The sequence below is a fragment of the Arachis ipaensis genome, chromosome B04 (assembly GCF_000816755.2).
Source record: "Arachis ipaensis cultivar K30076 chromosome B04, Araip1.1, whole genome shotgun sequence".
NCBI lineage: Eukaryota > Viridiplantae > Streptophyta > Magnoliopsida > Fabales > Fabaceae > Arachis > Arachis ipaensis.
Genome location: NC_029788.2, coordinates 89064412 through 89079979, shown reverse-complemented (window position 1 = coordinate 89079979; position 15568 = coordinate 89064412). Strand labels below are relative to the sequence as shown.

The 15568-nt window shown below is 40.1% G+C and overlaps 1 long non-coding RNA gene across 1 annotated transcript; it reads right to left on the bottom strand.

The window, feature by feature from the left end:
* LOC110270699 lies at window positions 1131-14929 on the bottom strand. The gene is made up of 3 exons (XR_002360343.1): window positions 14842-14929; window positions 7151-7156; window positions 1131-1142 (listed from the first exon to the last, which is right to left on the bottom strand). It is a non-coding gene; the product is annotated as an uncharacterized LOC110270699 (long non-coding RNA).

Sequence of the window (15568 nt, the reverse complement as noted above, 5' to 3'; positions counted from 1 at the left end):
ATGATGAAGAAAAAGAAAGTAGGAAAGAAAGAAGAAAGAAGAAAAGATAGAAGAAATTAGGATTAGAGAAGAAAAGATAAGATAATTGGCGCTGATCCGGATAAGTTGTGCGACGCAGGCGACACGAACGCGTGCGTGACGCGGTCGCGTGGTGTGCAATAATTATCAGGTGATGCGGACGCGTGGGTCATGCGATCGCGTGGCCTGATTTGTGCGATTGGCGCGAGTGCAGCCTCGCGTTCGCGCAACTCTCTATTTGAAACTCATTTTGCCAAATTTTAGGGTGACGCGATCGCGTGGTTGACGCGATCGCGTGAATGGCCATTTTTGAAAAGTGACACGAACGCGTGGGGCACGCGTTTGCATGGTAAGGCTTGTGCTTTTAGCACGAGTCCAGCCCCATTCCAGCCCAACATACTGCCATACACCCCTTTACGTCGATTTTACAGAGCCACGCGTTCGCGTGGGTGACACGAACGCGTGGGAGGCTATTTCGCAAACGACGCGAATGCGTCAGCGATGCGGTCACGTGATCATATTTGTGCCTAAGGCACGCCTCCAGCCACGCTTTCGCGTGACACTCTGTTCACTTTTCTTTTCTTCCTAATGCACCTGTGACGCGGATGCGTCAGCGACGCTTACGCGTCGCGTGCTTGCTTTTTTTTTTTAATAATAATGCAGTATGCAGAATGCAATGCTACTATGAATTTTATGCATGATTCCAGGTCCAATCAAAACTCAAAAACAAACAAAACAGACTAGAATTAAAAGTGAAAAAGGGACGATCATACCATGGTGGGTTGTCTCCCACCTAGCACTTTTAGTTAAAGTCCTTAAGTTGGACATTTGGTGAGCTCCCTGTTATGGTGGCTTGTGCTTGAACTCGTCTTGAAACTTTCACCAATGCTTGGACTTCCAATAATCTCTATCAATACCAAGTAAATTCCTCAAGCTTTGATGGAGTTCTTCACAAGCTTTGAGCTCCCAAAATTGATCCTCATATATTCCTGGATCCCAAATCTTGTTTCTACACCCGTCTTCAAGTTGATTATCATGATTCCATCCGGGTGGTTCAGCCTTAGAATTCTCACTGAAGCGTGCAAACAACTTCCCAGACCCATTCAATTGAGCTCTACACCAACCTTTGCATTTAAACTTAAAGCTTCCAACCATAATGAACCTTGCAGGACAATCCTTACCACTGACCATCTTCCTCTTTCTCTTAATGCAACAAAGAGCTCTAAGTTGACCATCCGTCTCTAGTAGCCCATATTCAAGTGGGAAGGTAAAGGTCAAGGATAAGAATTTTACCCACTTGAACGTTGTGTTGGACGGTAATGGCCTTGGGAGAGGTGTTTCTAATGAACTTGCAAGCTCCACTCCCTTGTGCTCTTCTCTAACAACTTCCACCTCCTTGTAAGCTTCTTCAATTTCAACCTCTTCCTCTTTCTAGCTTTCTTCCAATTCAATCTCCTATTCATTGCTTTCCAAGGGCATGGGGGGTTATGCTTCTTTTTCTTCAATCTCCATCTCTTGATCGACCTCTTCCAAGTCCTTAACCATGACATGTCTTGAAGGTTGTACACCCTCCTCAACATCAAATGCAACCGTCTTGGAAGGAGGCTCTATGTCTTGACTTTCCCATGGAGGTGCAACATCTCCCAAGTCTTCAACCACTTCTTCCTCTTCAATAATTACTGCTTTGTCCAGTAGTTTTAATATAAAATCGTACTCATCCTTGATGATTTTCTTTCCATGACAACCCCTTTCAACTATTCTTTCATCTTCAAGGGTCTCTCCTATCTCCACATTTTGAGCCTCCTCTTGCTCTAAGACAAAATCAGACTCCTTCTTGATGTCTCCTGATAAACCCATATTTCATGATATATTTTGTGCTCAATTTAAGTGATTTATTCAACCCTTCACCCACTTATTCAGGTGAAATTGCATGGTTTTACTTTCCCTTCCTTATTATGTGATATATGTGAAAAACATGTTTCCTATGCTTTAAAAATAATTATTTTAATTACCTTTTATTACCATTCGATGCCGTGATTTGTGTGTTAAGTATTTTCAGATCTCCTAAGGCAGAAATGATTTAAAGGATGGAAAGGAAACATACAAAAATGGAACGAAAAACACAAAATAGAGTTTTTGAAGAAACTGGCAGCGACGCGAACGCATGGACGACGCAGCCGCGTGCTTAGCGCGAAAAGGAAGTGACGCGAACGCGTGACTGACGCGGACGCGCGCCTTGAGCAGAACGCAGATGATGCATACGCGTGACCGAAGCGAACGCGTGATAAGGAAAACTCCCAGATGATGCGACCGCGTGACCCACGTGGACGCGTGACAGACGCCACGCACCAGAAACTGCAGAAAACGCTCCCAGCGATTTCTGAAACCCTTTTTGGCCTAGATCCAAGTACAGAAAGCACATATTAGAGGTTATAAAGTGGGAGAATGCATCCATTCAAAGAGAGGCCTTCAATTATTCACTTTTCATGATTTAGATGTAGTTTTTAGAGAGAGGTTCTCTCCTCTCTCTTAGGTTTTAGGATTAGGATTCCTCTTAAAAGATTTAGAATTTCAACTTTTCATTAGGTTCAATATTTCTTTTATTTTATATTTCTCTTTTACTTTCAGATACTTTAATGCTCTCATTTAATTACTTATGTTGCCAAATTGGCTTATGAACTCTCTATGTTTAGATTGATTTTCTCTTATTAATGCAATTGAGGTATTTCAGATTTATGATTCTTATTTAGCTTTTTATATCCTTGGCTTTAATTGATTAACTGGAGGCTCTTGAGTTATCAACTTATTGTGATTGATTGTTATGTCGGCTAATTGACTGAAATTCCACTAACTCTAGTCTTTCCTTAGGAGTTGGCTAGGACTTGGGAATCTAACTAATTAGTTCACTTGACTTTCCCTTGATTTTGTAAAGGTTAATTAAGTGGGATTAACTTCAATTCTTATAGGAGTAACTAGGATAGGACTTCCAAATTTTCATATCTTGCCAAGTGTTTATTCTACAGTTATTTATTTATTTTACTTGTTATTTAAATTACTTGTTCCTTACTTTCAAAATCCCCAATTTACAAAACTCATAACCAATAATAAGAACACCTCCCTGCAGTTCCTTGAGAAGACGACCCGAGGTTTAAATACTTCGGTTATCAATTTTAAAGGGGTTTGTTACTTGTGACAACCAAAATATTTGTAAGAAAGGACTTTTGTCGGTTTAGAAGCTATACCTGCAATGGGGATTTATCTGCGAATTTCTAGACCACGCAAAAGTTCTCTCTTCAAAATAGCGCCGTTGCCAGGGAGCTGCAAACGTGTGCCTTATTATTGGTTATTGTAAATATTTTTCTTTTATTTGTTTATTTGTTTTTGTTTTTCCCTTTTATTTCTATTAGGTACTATGAATTCTCACCCCTCTCGCTTTGAGTTTGGTTCTAAATCTGTTGAAAGGAGTGGAAGCTACAACAAGAATATGCATCAAGGTCTAAGCAATCAAAGATGGATGGAGCCAAGAGGCCCTGATCAACCCTTTAGGCAACAACACCCTCCAAGATATCATGGGCAAGGACCACTCTACAATGCATACCAAGCTGATAGACATGGTGGACCCCCTTGTAATTACCAACAAGCCCCACCCTGTGCTTATAGACCATTCCTCTCAACGTAGCTTTGAACCACCACACTCACAAGCTCCTTTTCACCATTCACCACCGTATGACCCTTACCCACCACAATTCCAATCCAATTACTCTCAAGAACCACCACATTCTTATTTTGAACTCTCTTCCCCAACCAATGAACCCTCATACCCACCCCAACCTCCAATGAATGACAAACTTCGTGTTCTTCTTCAAGGGCAAGCGAGGATGCAAAAGGGCGTATTGGAACTCATTACTGCCTTAACTGAGGTAGTAAATATAATAGCTTCCCAACATCTGAGCACTCAAAATACTCCCATGGCTGCATGTGGAGAATCAAAAGAGGAGCGTAGCATGAAGGAAACACTAGAAACTCCGGTGGACAATGAGGATCATGGCTTTGTATTGGAACAAGTGGAGGAAGCCATGATAGTTGTAGAGGAAGAAGTGGTTGAAGATTTAGGAGATGCTGAACCTCCATGGGAATCGAGAGTTGTAAAGAATTCTGCTGAGAAGTTCGAAATTGATGCCAAAGAGGACAGTGCACAACCTCCAAAGCATATACCTTGTGAAAAATTGGACGGAACAGACCAAGAAATTGATTTCACAAGTAGTAATGATCATGAATCAAGCTCTCCTAATCATGAACTCACATCTGCAACTAAACTCCTTGAGCCTGAAGAATCTTATCCAAGTGAATACGAAGATGATGTCGAGCTAGATTTCTCTCAACCTCCAACGTATGACTTGAGTGACGAGGAAGACATAGAAGACTTTGATCAGGACGCAGTTGCAGTTGAAAAATTTTGCAAAGACGTGAAGGAATTCACAGAAGAATACAAGGGAGTAGAACCCACAGAACCACTGGAAACACGTATCCCAAGGCCATTACCACCTAATACAAGCTTCAAGTGGGTACAATCCTTAACCTTTATCTTTACCTTTCCACTTGAATATGGTTTGCTTGAAACAGATGGCCAGCTTAGAGCTCTCTGCGGCTTTAAGAGTAAGAGGAAAATGGCTCGTACTCAGAGCTGGTGTACAAGGTTCAATAAGGTTCCGCGCTTCGATTCAAAGTGCAAGGATTGGTATCAAGTTCAATTGAATGGGTCTCAGAAGACGTTTAGTCATCTTGGTGAGAATACAATTTCTAAACCGCCCGGATCGAAGAATATAGATCAAGACAACGGCGAATTTAAAAGCAAAGTTTGGGATCCTGGAATCTATTCTGACATTCGTCACCCCGGGAGCCTGAGAATCTGTTTGAAGCTGCTCAAAAACTTTACATGCCTAGTTTGGGACCCCGGAGGCTGTTGGCATTCCAAACATTGGTGGAGATTTCTGGATGAATTTAAGTACAAGCCATCATAACAGGAAGCTCATCAAATGTCCAACTTAAGGACTTTAACTAAAAGTGCTAGGTGGGAGGCAACCCACCATGGTATGATCGTACCTGTTTCAATTTTATTTTGTTTTGTTTATTTTTATAATGTTTTATTTTCATTGAACCTGAATATTATTCATTAGCATTGCATACTGTATAATTGCATAAAAAAAAGAAAGAAAATGCACACGACGCGTAAGCATCGCTGACGCATCCGCGTCACAAGTGCATTAGGACGAAAAGGAAAGTGAACAGAAAGTCACGCGAAAGCGTGGCTGGAGGCGTGACTTTGGCACGAATTGTTCCAAGCGACCGCATCACTAACGCATTTGCGTCAGTCGCAAAAAACACCTCTCATGCGTCCGCGTCACTCACGCGAATGCGTGATCTGGAAATCGGCATAAAAATCCAATGCCCAGAAATCTGGGCTGGAATCGTGCGGCTATTGTGCGTTTAGCACAAAACGGCTCACGCGTTCGCATCCCTGACGCGAACGCGTCACTTGCAAAACACCCATCCCACGCGAAAGCGTGAGCGACGCATCTGCGTTGCGTGGATATTATGGCCCCCTAAATGGAGACAGAGAGTTGCGCTGAAACGACGTTAGAAGTGTGCGTCTAGCACAATTTCCAGCGACGCGACCGCGTACCTCACGCATTTGCGTCAACCATCTTTTACCCATTCCGCACAATCGCGTCAATCACGCAACCACGTCAATCCCATTTCACCCTAGCCACGCGATCGCGTGCCCCACGCATTCGCGTGGATTCAAAATCACTAACTTCAACCACGCGAAACCCTATTTCCCCTCCGCGTCACCATTCTCTCCCCCCAACCCCCCCTCTGCTACCGCGCCGCCCTGTTCCGCCACAGTACCACCGTGCCCCCTCCCAGCACCGCCACTTCACCACCGCCATCTCTCTGATCCCTACCTTAGTTCATACGCATACCAGGTTCCGCCGAAACGCCACTTTTCTTTCATTCGTAGTTATTTGCATATTTTTTAGATTATGTTCGAATTAAGCTAGTTAGAGATGCATGTTTGTAGTGGATTCCAGGTGGTTAGGTAGCTAGGATGTGGTTAGTGGATTTAGGCCTGTTAATTGCGCCGTACTTGTTGCTTGTTTTACCTATTCTGCAATTTTGGTCTGGCTGTGATATTTATACTGTTCATATGCTGTTCTTCACTGTTTCATGCTGCTGTTACACTGCTCTTTCAGGTTCATATTACCTATGTCTTTTTGCAGCTTTATTTTAATTTATATGAACTGTTCTGCTTGCTGTTTATTACCCGGGAACATCCAATTTTAGCCGGAATGCTGCCCAATTTTCTGCAAATTGTTTCCTTCTCATTCATGTATTGGTTTTGGCAATTTTGAATTTTGCATTACTTAGCTTTTACCAAACCAATTCATGAATGCACGGGATAGCATTCTTATTCCTTCTTAATTCCCTGGCTAGTAAATCGCATTATTGATGATTTCCTTTTAATTTTTGCTACTCTCATCTCTCTTTGAATTATCATCAATAACATGATATTTTTGCCTGAATATGAGTTGATTATTCTTTAAATTTGTGAATTTCTCGTTACCTAGAAAACATTTATCAATGCCACTCACTAAAACTTTCCTTCTCCTAAACCCACTGCTTTCCACTTTCTAACCTCTTTTTCACTTTTAACCACTTTTAACTTTCTAACTTCTCCCTTTGCTTTTTAACTAACTCTTTCAACTTTTTAACTCATGGCATGATTATTGTTTCTCCTAATTAACAGGTATTCTACTTATACTATATTTTGGATTGTGATTTCTCATCTCAGATTTTTAACCCCAAAACAATCCAAAATGTACATTTATTTAACTCATTTCATTATTCTACTGCTCTTTTGTCACTATGTGCTTATATTGCTATTATTCTATTTGCCTACTTATTTTCCTGCTTTGTTCTTCATTTATATTCTGGAATTTTCTGCTTTTCAGGATGTCTGACCCTCAACGAAAAGAAAAAGGCAAGGCAACCACTGGTAAAAAAAAAAAGAGACGAATCCTCTATGTCTATCCTGGACATTATGCATGATGACTCCTGGCGGAAAAAGCACTTTACCCTGCAGGAGAAGGCTGACCAGCTCCTCACTGCCAATGATCCGGTAAAATTTGCAAACAGATACTGTGAGCTGAAGTATCCAGTGTTTGCCACCTCCAGAAACCTGTAACTGGAGAGAACTCTGAAAATTCCAGAAGAACTACAACAGTACACCTCCAATCAGATAAAACAGAGAGGCTGGTTCTTCTTGGAGAGAAACTTGACAGAGGTCAATGCTTCCAGGGTCAGAGAGTTTTACTGCAACTATTTCAAGACTACCCTGGATGCAGTGCACCTCAGAGGGAAACAGATATTGGTAACTGAGGAAGCCATTGAGGATATTCTGCAGCTTCAGCCTAAGTCAGATCAGCCTGACGGTTACCAAAAGGCTGAAGAAGACATGCGCTTTCTGAGATTTGACTGGGATGCTGTCAAGCAGAGGATAGCCCTTGATCCTAATACCCATGGGTCATGGGAAAGAACACAGCAATGCCTAAGGGAATCAAGCTGATGTATCTGAATGATGAGGCTCGGCTCTGGCACCAGATCCTGAGCAACTTTGTTATGCCGAGCACTCATGAGGCGGAGCTGCTTGCTGCTACGATCACCCTCCTCTGGTGTGTGATGGAGGGTAAGGACCTGTATCTTCCATGATTCATCCGGTATTACATGGCCAGGGTCCATGTCAGAGGCACTCTCCCTTTCCCATATCTGATTACCCAGCTCGGCCGTCGATCTGACGTGCCTTGGGAGCTTGCTGATGAGAAGCCACCTGCTGCAGACTGCAAGAAGATTATCCCTCACAGCAGGAAGTTTCAGGCTTTGGGTTACAGACCCCCATTCCTCACCACTTCTGATGAGACAGCCACACCTTCAGCTATCCCTTCTTCATCCACTGCTGCACCAGCCGCACCCACTGCACCTCCACCTGCCTCAGAGCCCGTTTACCACCTCGTGCACCGCTTATTTCAGCAGCTGGACCAGATGGAGCACCGCAACCGGTGGCGATATGAGAGATCTGAGCGTCGCAACAAGCGACGCTATGAGCACCTCAAGTTGATGATCCGATCTGGCGGCGACATCACCTTCGAGCCTGACACACCATTAGAGCCATCTGAAAAGGAGGCGGATGAGCATGAGGATGAGACACATGCACAGAGAGAGGCTGAGCAGGCAGGACCGGAGCAGGCTGCGTCACAACAGGAGGAGCCATACCAGATTCAGGCCGCAGACCCAGAGATCCCTCTCCAGTCAGCACCTCCACTATAGCAGACAGATTCTTCTACCCTTATCCTGTCTGCAGATCCTCATGCCACCACAGAGACTCCAGCAGCCCATCCTTCCAGTGATGACACTCCTTCACACCCAGCTTGAGTGAGCATTGAGGACGATGCTTTACTTTAAGTGTGGGGAGGTCGCCATTCCTGGCGTATCTTTTTGGTGAACCACTACAGAGTCTTTTATCTTATTTTGTTATTTTCCTATATTTTTATTTTTATTTTTATTTTTCAGTACTTATACATTGTTCTTTTGCTGTATTTCTACTTTATTTTCCACATTTTGCACTTTAGTTCATATTTTAGCCATTTAGTTTAGTTTGCAATTCTAAACTTATTAATTACAGAATATGTGGATTCATTAGTATAGTTTACCCTTTAGCATATAATAGTTTGATTTAATTGAAAATAAAAGGAGTAAACTAGAAATCTTAGTAAATTAAAACAATCCACACACCTTGTATATATAGCATTACATGTTAGTTAGTTAACAACATTTCATCAAGGAACAACACTAAAATTTTAAGGGCCACCCTAAGATTTACATTGAGAATAATGAGAACTCTTAATTTTTACTTGCATGACATGTATAACTGATATATGATTTTTGAGTTGGAGAACACACAGTCTGTGAGTTTTGAGCTTAATTGTATGGTTACATTCAGACCATAAATTTCATCCCTGTGTGTTTTACCATTCTTTTTCATTCTAATGTTCTTTACTTTGTTTTAATCTATATGTCCAATTATAGAATATAAATACATACCAAGAGATGATTGAGGCCATCATTTGAATTTTTCCTCACTTATCCCAAATTAGCCTACCTTTTACATCACCCTTGTTAGCCCCCTTGAGCTTTTTAATCCCCTCTTGTTCTATAAACCACATTACTAGCCTTAAGCAGAAAAACAAAATAAAAATCCCAAGTTGAATCCTTGGTTAGCTTAAGATAGATATTGTGTAAAATTTAAGAATAGAGAATTTTATAGGAACATGGGATGATAGAAACAAAGTAGGAATTTAAAAAGAATAAGTTGTTCCAAAAACAAAAAAATTGGGAAGCATGCTCATGAGAAATCAAAACAATTGAATTACCATGTGGATTGATATAAAAATAAAAAATAAAAAAATTTTCCAGTATTTAAATAAGGGAATACAAAAATTTCCCAAATGCAAAATAAAAAGAATCAATGCACATGGGACAAAATTAAATTTAATACATGAGTTTGCAATACAAAGAGGGAAAATTTGGGCAAATAGGTTAAGAAACTTTGATTTATAAAGTATGTATGTTAGGTGAGATCTTGGACTAATCAAGGATTCGCTTATTAGCTCACTTAGCGTTATACATATGCCTTCACCTTTACCTTGGCCCCATTACAACCTTGAAAAAGACCTCATGATTTTTGTATGTCTGTATTCCATATTTGTTGATTGGTTAGATGAAGAACAAAGTTATAGAAAGTAAGGATAGAAAAAAAGAATAGAGTGATTAACCCAATAAACACTGAGTGACTAAAGAGTAAACACAAAATCCAGTAAGGGTTCAACAGCTCATCACCATATATCTCTGCTTAAATTGTTAATTGTCTTGCAAGTTTGTGAAATATTTTTTACCCATCTCAACTGTAAAAGTGCTTTAACATTATCTAAGGTTTGGCTATGCATATATGATTCCTTGAGGATATGAATTAATTTAACTACATGTAAGCTTTATATACAAGTGAATAACAATTAGAATTGCATGATTCATTTAGGTAGTTGCATTTAGAATAGATTGCATTACATGAGATTCCACCACTTTAACCTTACCTTACTCTTTATCTTGGATTTAGCATGAGGACATGCTATTGTTTAAGTGTGGGGAGGTTGATAAACCCATATTTCATGATATATTTTGTGCTCAATTTAAGTGATTTATTCAACCCTTCACCCACTTATTCATGTGAAATTGCATGGTTTTACTTTTCCTTCCTTATTATGTGATATATGTGAAAAACATGTTACCTATGCTTTAAAAATAATTATTTTAATTACATTTTCTTACCATTTGATGCCGTGATTTGTGTGTTGAGTATTTTCAGATCTCCTAAGGCAGGAATGATTTAAAGGATGGAAAGGAAACATACAAAAATGGAAAGAAAAGCACAAAATGGAGTTTTTTGAAGAAACTGGCAGCGACGCGAACGCATGGACGACGCAGCCGCGTGCCTAGCGCAAAAAGGCAGTGACGCGAATGCGTGACTGATGCGGACGCGCGCCTTGAGCAGAACGCAGATGACACGTACGCGTGACCAAAGCGAACGCGTGATAAGGAAAACTCCCAGATGACGCGATCGCGTGACCCACGCGGACGCGTGACAGACGCCATGCACCAAAAACTACAAAAAATACTCCCAGCGATTTCTGAAACCCTTTTTGGCCCAAATCCAAGTACAGAAAGCACAGATTAGAGGTTATAAAGTGTGGGAATGCATCCATTCAAAGAGAGGCCTTCAATTATTCACTTTTCATGATTTAAATGTAGTTTTTAGAGAGAGGTTCTCTCATCTCTCTTAGGTTTTAGGATTAGGATTCCTCTTAAAGGATTTAGGATTTCAACTCTTCATCAGGTTCAATATTTATTTTACTTTATATTTCTCTTTTACTTTCAGATACTTTAATGCTCTCATTTAATTACTTATGTTGCCAAATTGGCTTATGAACTCTCTATGTTTAGATTGATTTTCTCTTATTAATGCAATTGAGGTATTTCAGATTTATGATTCTTATTTAGCTTTTTATATCCTTGGCTTTAATTGATTAACTAGAGGCTCTTGAGTTATGAACTTATTGTGATTGATTGTTATGTCGGCTAATTGACTGGAATTCCACTAACTCTAGTCTTTCCTTAGGAGTTGGCTAGGACTTGGGAATCTAACTAATTAGTTCACTTGACTTTCCCTTGCTTTCGTAAAGGTTAACTAAGTGGGATTAACTTCAATTCTCATAGGAGTAACTAGGATAGGACTTCTGAATTTTTATATCTTGCCAAGAGTTTATTCTATAGTTATTTATTTATTTTACTTGTCATTTAAATTACTTGTTCCTTACTTTCAAAACCCCCAATTTACAAAACTCATAACCAATAATAAGAACACCTCCCTGTAGTTCCTTGAGAAGACGACCCGAGGTTTAAATACTTCGGTTATCAATTTTAAAGGGGTTTGTTACTTATGACAACCAAAACGTTTGTAAGAAAGGACTTTTGTTGGTTTAGAAGCTATACCTGCAACGAGGATTTATCTGCGAATTTTTAGACCACGCAAAAGTTCTCTCTTCATCTTCCTTTACTAATTCTTCAACCACTCCTTCGACTTCAAGGGTCTTTACTACCTTCACCTTTAGGGCCTCCTCTAGCTCCTTATGAAGTATGGACTCGCGAAGATGATCCCTTCTCTCTTGTTCCATGTCAATAGCATCATTGGGACCATGTTGCTCTTGGATTGATGGATGTGGGTGCTTTTCCATGGATGGTGGTGATGGGATGGAGAGATCATTCTGTAGTTGAAAAGGAAGTGCACTAGAGCTTGAGGGTTGATTGTTGAAGGTATTTGGTGGTCCGATTTGGGCGACAAGAGCTTGTATAGTAGAGTTTAGATCGGTAAGTACTTTCTCCATGGAGGTTTGGGGTGGACAGGAGGGTTCATTTGTTGGGAGAAAAGGTTCATGGTAGGAAGGTAGTTCATCTTGATAATGATAAGGAGATGGTGTATATTGTGGTGGTGGTTCATGAGAGTAGTTGTGTTGGAATAGGGTGGTTCTGTGTATGGTTCATTTGGCTCATAAGGTGGTTGGTATGGTAGATACGGGTTAGGGTCATATGGAGGTGAATGGTGGAAAGGGGCTTGTGAGTTTGGTGGTCCAAAGTTATGTTGAAGAGGTGGTTTATAGGCATATGGTGGGACTTGTTGGTAATTACAAGGGGGTTCACCATATTCATCATCTTGGTATGCTCCCTGGAATGGCTCTTAACCATTGTAGTTTGGTGGGTGTTGGTTGTCACGGAAGGGTCCACCATAACTGTTGTTTTGATATGCATTGTGGAATGGTCGTGGTCCATGGTATCTTGGAGGGTGTTGTTGCCTAAAGGCTTGATCAGATCCTCGTGGCTCCTTCCATCTCTGATTGTTTTGACTTTGATGCATGTTCCTGTTATAATTTCCATTCCTTGCAACAGCATTGGAACCAAACTCAAAGCGAGAGGGGTGAGAATTCATGGTAACTAATAAAAATTAAAAATAAAAATAAAAACAAATAAACAAATAAAATAAAATATTTACAATAACCAATAATAAGGCACACGTTTGCAATTCCCCGGCAACGACGCCATTTTTGAAAGAGCGAAACTCTCGCGCGATCTAGAATTTTCACAAATAAGTTCCCGTTGTAAGTATAGCTTCTAGATCGACAAGAATTCCTTTCTTACAAAAGTTTTGGTTGTCACAAGTAACAAACCCCTTTGAAATTGATAACCGAAGTATTTAAACCTCGGGTCGTCTTCTCAAGGAATTGTAGGGAGGTGTTCTTATTATTGGTTTTAAAAAAGTGTGTTTTGGGGTTTTTGATTAAGATAAAAAGCAAGAATAGCAATGGCAGAGGAAATAAAATAATAACAATAAAAAGCCTTGATTAGGAGAGATTAATCGGAAGTTCTATCCTTGTTGGATTTTTCTCAAGATCAATTGATAATTGAAGGTTGCTTCTACTTAGTTATCCTTTACCAAGTAAAGTAAAAGAAAGTCAAGTAAGTTGGAAGTCTACTTCTATTCACAAGTTCTAATCCTCTCCCTTGGGAAGGATTAGCATTAGTGACTAGAGAGCCAGCCAACAATGAACCCAATTACAATTTAACTCTTGAGTAATTCAACTCAAAGGTCTCCAAATATTAATCAACTCCAAAATCAAGTTAGGATCTAACTTAGAACATCAATTAATAACAAACAATAGAAGAAGTGATAAATCTGAAATACCTCAAATTGCATTAAATAAAAGAAATCAAGTTAAACATGAGAATTCATGAATCAAATTGGAAAAATAAATAAAAGGAACATTGAACTTGGAAATTGAGAAGCAGCAATCTTAAAACTAAGAGAAATCCTAAATCCTAAAACCTAAGAGAGAGGAGAGATCCTCTCTCTCTAGAAAACTACATCTAAAACCTAAAACTATGTATGAATGTATGTTTGATGAATGGATACATTCTCCCACTTTATAGCCTCTAATATGTGTTTTCCAGGCTGAAAACTGGATCAAAAATAGCCCAGAAATCGCCTCCAGCAATTTCTGGTACATACAGGTCGCGGCAAAATGACGCGGAGGCATCGTCCACGCGTTTGCGCGGATTGCATTTTTGCCAGGTCACGTGTCCGTGTGATCCACGCATTCGCGTTGCCTGACTTTGGGGCAGCTATGGCAAATTATATATCGTCGCGAAGCCCCGAGTGTTAGCTTTTCAACGCAACTGAAACCGTATCATTTGGACCTTTGTAGCTCAAGTTATGGTCGATTTAGTACCAGAAGGTCAGGCTGGACAACTTTAGCAGTTCCTTCAGTTTCATGTATTCCTTCCACTTTTGCATGCTTCCTTTCCATCCTCTAAGCCATTCCTGCCCTGTAATCTCTGAAAACACTTAACACACATATCAAGGCATCGAATGGTATAAAGGAAAATTAATATTTGGTAATTTAAAGGCTCAAGAAACATGTTTTCAATCATAGCATAAGATTTGGAAGGAAAACGTAAACTCATGCAAATCATATGAATAAGTGGGTAAAGAGTTGATAAAAATAACTCAATTGAGCATAAGATAAACCATGAAATAGCGGTTTATCATATATCATTAAAATTAGTTAACCATGAACTAACACACATTAAACCGCTTTCTTTGGTTCAACCGAACCATGATCAAAATCATACACATCATCAGGAACCCCTTTAACCATGATAAAATCCTAATTCTCTTCCTTCTTTCTCTAATGACCGAACCAAAGAGGAATCCTCAACCCTTGTTCCGCTTCTTGGTCACCTCTTGCAATGATAGCTCTTGCATAGGTGTTGCAAGAGAAGGAGATCAAGGTAGCTCTCCTCACCACCTCACATCCACTTCATCTGTCTATATAAGTGAGCAACTACTTCTCAATTCCTTCACTCCATGAACAACAGAAGCAGGAAATGAGAGGGAAGAAGGGCGACAGAGAGAGTGAAAGTGACATCGAGAGGAAGTTGAGGAGGAGTTCTTCCATTTCTTCTTGTTCATCATCGATCACAGCGCCAATAGGAGGAGAGTAATGGCAAGAAGGTGGACTGACCGAAGCTGAGAAGGAGCCACACCATCACCCAAAATCTATTATTTGATTTTCTTTGCTTGATAACAACCAGTAACTCTACTTCTTCTCCTTCCAACTCGAAAATTCTAATCATTCCTCTTGTTCCATTAGAACTCTATTAGAACAGATGAATCACAAGCCAAGAAGGGTGAGCATGCTTCCCCTGTTATCGCTTGAAATCGGCCGAATGGTGATGTGAAGATTTATGCTGGCTTAGAATCTCCCAACAGAAACAGAATTGTTTCGTTCCAAGTATAGTCCAAACCGGCAATTAACCCTCACGATCAAAGTTTAATTTGTTTGTCACAATGCAAACTAATAAAAATCAAGAGCATTTAAATCTCGGGTCGTCTCTCAAAGAAATCGCAATGAGGTATGCGTGTTATCGGTTATAAGTATAAGAGTGGGTTTGCAGAGAAAGAGACGAGAAAGTAAATGACAAGAAAATAAAGCTAACAACAAGAGAAATATAAATGCTAAAAGACATTCCTGGCTAGGATTGAGAATCAAAGAGTTCCTATCCGGGTCATTGAGCATGAACATGGTGATTATCTAGAGTTAATCCCATTTAGTCATCTCCAGCATCGGAAGAAAGTCAAATAAGTATAGTCAGTCTTATTCCATAGGTTTTACTCGTCAATGGAAACAAGAACAACTAACAACCTTGAATCACCAATCAATATCGGACATCAAAGACTCTTGCGTCACTAACCACGACATGACAATTATAAGAGCAAACCGAATTAGTCAACTCTAATGGTGAGATAAGTCAACCGGACTTAATTAAT